General features: G+C 37.0%; 1 pseudogene; it reads left to right on the top strand.

The window, feature by feature from the left end:
* The first annotated feature begins 1,086 nt into the window (after window positions 1-1,086).
* Window positions 1,087-4,607, top strand: LOC101586973 (annotated as a pseudogene).
* The last annotated feature ends 566 nt before the right edge of the window (window positions 4,608-5,173 follow it).

Genomic DNA, 5,173 nt, shown 5'->3' with positions numbered 1-5,173 from the left:
CTCTCTCTCTCTCTCTCTCTCTCTCTCTCTCTCTCTCTCTCTCAAATAAATAAATAAAAAAAAATTAAAGAAAAAAAAGAACAACTAATTTGAAGACAACTCTATGCATTACAACAAATACTGTAATACAGATACATATAGTTTTGTTTAGTGAAATTCTGTATAATTTGTAATTTTTGTATTTTAATACTTTTTTGTACTCTTTTTTAAAAACAAAAAGGTTGTATTTGTTTTTAAAAAGATAGATAGATAAAGAGAGAGATAGATAGATAGATATGGTTATTTTGCCTTTTCAGGGTGGAATGCTCTAAAAATATTGAATTCTTCTTTGCCCTTACTGATTTTTCTCATAAAATGGAGTGTTGGAGCATCCAACTATAACAATGGAATTATCCTTTACTTTTCATTTTTGTCATTTTACTTTTCTTTCATGTAGTTTTAGGCTCTGATATTAGGTACATAGATTTTTGTGATTGCTCTAATTCCTTAGTGAATTGATCTTTTAATATTCATGTGGCATCCATTTTGAATCTGGTAATTTTCCCTACCCTAAAGTCTAGTTTACAACTGAAGTTTTCTTTTGATTACTGTTTGCGTGGTTTATTTTCCCACCATTTTATCTTTAACTTATCAATATCATTTTAAGTAGGTTTCTTTTGGGTGGCACTTCCTGCATTTTTAATCCATTCTGACAACCTCTGTCTTTAAATTGGTAGTTTTAGGACTGGTAGTATAACTCTAGGGTAGGTTATTTGCTTGGCATATGTGAGGTTCTGTATTCAGTCCCTAACATTACAAAAGTAATGAGTAAATAAGTTAATATTTTAGTTCATTCATATTCAATGTAATTAGTGATAATAGCTGGACTGAAGTCTATCAATTTTTTGTCTTTATTATTCTAGCTTTCCTTCCTTTCTTGATATTCTATTTATCAGTCCATCTACATACGACTATTGCATTTTTAGCATATACTTATATTTTCTTTAAAATTGCTATATAAATATAGGCATAAAAGTTTATAGTTATATAGGTTAGCCAAAATGTAGTTAGATAGATAGATAAATAGATAATTTTCTCAAAGTATACATGGAGTTAATATTTAACCACTTCAAGGAAAAGATCAAAAGGTAACCACTTCCATACAGATCTTTTTTTTAATCTCACCTTCTTTTATGTTGCATTTGTCACCTATGTTGTATCAGTATACACTGCAAACCTTGTAAGACAGTATTAAAATATTTACTTTCAATTATCACACAAACTAGGAAGATGTTAAGAAAAAAATCTTTTCCTATTTGTCAGATATTGACCCTTTCTTTTGCATTTTGTTCGGAAAGTTCCAAGCTGCCATCTGGAATTTTATATATGAAAGTTTCCCTTCCACTGGAAAAACTCTTAGAGCAGATCTGCTGTGGATGAATCTTCCTAGTTTTCATTCTTTTGAGAATGTTTTAATTTGTCCTTTGTTCATGATGGGCATTTTCACTGCACATAGAATTCTGTTTGAAAGTTCTTTTCTTTCAATATTAAAAAAATGTTGTTCCAAGGCATTCTGCCTTCCCTTGTCTCTGAGGAGAAATTGGTGTCATTAAATACGGTTCACTGTGTTACCTTGTTGTGTTTTTCTCTGGCTGCTTAAAGGTTATTGTCTTTGGCCTTCTTTTCCAGAAACTTTATTACCATGTATCTGGGCATATGTTTTCTTGAGTTTAACCCATTGGGATGTAATTAACTTTTTGGATCTCCTTAAATTTACATAATTTTCACAGTATTGAATAATTTACATAATTTACATAATTTCTTCAAAAGTTTTTGTTGGTATCTGTTAAAGTTTGTGTCCAGTTGTCCCCCCCCCAAAGCCTCATGCAGTCAGTGGGGCAGGCTGATTCTAGAATTTGTGATTAATTCATGATCCCATGCTAAGAGTATGAGTGTGAGTGCTACGCCTGCTATACCCTGCCCTGGGGTGGATAGCCTGAATACAATATAAGGAAGGGAGAGAGGCTTGCTAGTGCTGCAACTGTTGATCCTCCTTTTGCTTTTCTCTTATTTCCTGATGCCACTCTGCCTTGGAGCCAGCCAAGTGTGGACAGAAACTTCCACTAACTGTAAGCTAAATAAATCTTTCCGTCCTTAATTTTGGATGCCAGATACTTTGTCCAAGCAATGAGAGAAAAGGAACTGAGATAGTGTCATACTATTTCTCCTCTTGTTCAGTGTCTTTGATGACATGATTGTTACATACTTTGACACTGTTACAGGCATCCTAAGGTTTTGTCCATGTTTTTCAATCTTGTATCCCCTAAATTCAGGTTAGATAATTTTTTGTTAATCTCTCTTTATATTTAATGCCTTTCACTCACCATCTCCATTCTGCTATTGAGAACATCCAATGTATTTTAAAATTTTCAGCCCTTTTTCACATCTTACAGAGCCAGCATCAGCGCCTGGGATCAGGCCGCAGCTTCCTCAGCAGCTGCGTGGGGTCTGCCAACCACAGATACCTGCAAAGTCAATGAGCCGCGGGCCTTCATGAAAATGTGGAAGCAAGATCCAAGCATCCTGCACACCAAAGAAATGTGCTTCCTAACCTAAGTTTGCAGACCAAAATTAGATGAAAAAGAGGGCTGCAAGGAAAGCCAACATTTTGTCCCTAGCCTTCCAAGGTCAATTAAGACTCAGGACATATGAGAACTTGTACTGTAATGTCATGTAACTCAGTAGTGTCCCAAATTTTCTGATCAAGATTATGGGGCTAAAGAGGAATGTGATCAATGATGTAGAGTGTGCCTAAGGAGAGAAAACATTCTCTCAGGCTTTTGCAGAGAGCACATTGGTCAAGCAATGGCCGTGACTCATCCACATGGCTGACACTGACAAAGGTTCTACAATCTGAGGTACAGGATCTCAGGATAAATCCTGAGGGGATTTCACTGACCTTATCAGATCCAAAAGCTACAACTCTTGTTGCATAGGTCCTGCTTTACCTTGGTTTTAACCATCCAGCAGAAAAGTATAAAAACGAAATATAAGAAGTAAAGCCATGCGAGGCCCAGGAGATGGCTCAGTAGAATAAGCGCTTCCCTGGCAAACGCAAGGATCTGAGTTCAATCCCCGGTTCCGAAGGAAAAAAAAAAAAAGAAGAAGAAGAAGTAAAGCCATGCTGTTATGTTGAGCTGTAGGGGACTCAGGTCAACAATTTCTGACATTGCCAGTGAAGCAGAAGACCCAATATTATTATGGACTACTGAACTCTTTTAGATTATTTTGCTGAGTTAACACACCTATAATATTCAAATAACAGAACTTAACAAAAAAAGGGGATACAGATGAATGTCCATTTTGTATCTGTGTAATCAAAGTGGTTAGGATAGATATGTAGTTACATTCTCTTAATGAATAGAATGATTTGTTCTAATGGTGTTTGTAAATAGGATATCAAGTTCGCATCTTGTACAGCAATTAACCACTGAGAGGAATGTATGCAATGTGTTAATTATTGAAACTGTCCTACCAATTTGATTTGAAACTGTCTCATTGCTATTTGTTTATCAATGAAATTATGGGAAAAAAATTTTAAAAAAAGAATTGTGCTTCCTGAGAGAGTGGGTGGAGAGCATAGGAGTAAAGTACTACCTGCTACTCAGAAAGCTAAATCAGAAGAAAATATCAAGAAAGAAAATGCAGATAGTAAGAAGATGGGGGAAAACATCAAGACAGATGAGTCCTGAGTGAGGAAAGTGATTTAGAGACTGACAATGAAGGTGTAATTGAGCCAGATACTGATACCCTCAAGAAATGAGAGATGAAAATGTAGAGATAACTGAGGAGAAAATGGATCAAGCAAATGGAAAGAAAGGGGCTGCCATTGATGCTCTAAATGATGGTGAACTACAGAAAGTCATTGACTTATTCACAGATGTCATCAAGCTGAATCCTCGCTTGGCCATTCTGTATGCCAAGAGAGCCAGCATCTTCATCAAACTGCAGAAGCCAAATGCTGCCATTCGAGATAGTGACAGAGCCATTGAAATAAATCCTGGTTCAGGCCAACTGTACAAATGGCGAGGGAAAGAACACAGACTTCTGGGTCCCTGGGAAGAAGCAGCCCATGATCCTGCTCTTGCTTGTGAATTGGATTATGATGAGGATGCAAGTGCAGTGCTTAAAGAAGTTCAGCCAAGGGCGCAGGAAATTGCTGAACATTGGAGAAAGGATGAGTGAAAATGTGAAGAATGAGAGAGTGAAGAAAGAATAGAAAGGGTTAAGAAGGCTCCAGAAGAGCGTAAAAAAGCCCACAGGGAGGAAGAAGCCAGAAGACAATCAGGAGCTCAGTATGGCTCTTTTCCAGGTGGCTTTCCTGGAGCGATGCCTGGTGATTTTCCAGGAGGAATGCCTGGGATGGGAGCGGGCATGGCAGGAATGCCTGGGCTCAGGGAGATCCTTAGTGATCCGGAGGTCCTTGCAGCCATGCAGGACCCAGAAGTTATGGTGGCCTTCCAGGATGTGGCTCAGAATCCTGCAAATATGTCAAAATATCAGAGTAATCCAAAGGTTATGAATCTCCTCAGTAAATTGTCAGCCAGATTTGGAGGTCAAGCATAATGCTCATCTGACAAAGCTCTTCTTAAAAGAAAAGCAACCTAAATCATTTTTTTTTAACCTAGATCACTTAATGGATGTCACAACAATACGAACCAGTGTACCTCTGACCTCATCAGGAGAGCTGGGGTGCTTTGGAGATGATCCCTTCCCCTCCTTACCAAATGGAGCTGAAGTGTTTTACAGTGGTTTTCCATTAAGATATTCATTCAGATAATGTTTTCCTACTAGGAATTACAAACCTTAAACACTTTTTTGGTACCAGGAATTGAACTCAATATGTCGCACTTGCCAGACAGGTACTGTGCCACTGAGGGAGCTATCTCTCTGGCCCTTAAACACTTTTTAAACCTTAAAAAATATTTAAAACATTCGAAGGGTCTATTAATTCTTACATTTTTCTTAATCATTTTTAGTACTTTTCCCCTTTGAGTTACTGCATAAGGAAGATGCTTATGTATGAACATTTATGGATTTAGTAGGAATAAAATGAATTTTTGGGGGGTAGCAAGCAAATCTTATTTAAGAAGATAAAGTTTGAGTTGGATATATGGTTACTAAAGCATTTTGA

This window comes from Octodon degus, unplaced genomic scaffold (assembly GCF_000260255.1).
Source record: "Octodon degus isolate 3935 unplaced genomic scaffold, OctDeg1.0 scaffold00128, whole genome shotgun sequence".
Classification (NCBI taxonomy): domain Eukaryota; kingdom Metazoa; phylum Chordata; class Mammalia; order Rodentia; family Octodontidae; genus Octodon; species Octodon degus.
This window is presented reverse-complemented; position numbering and strand designations above follow the sequence as displayed.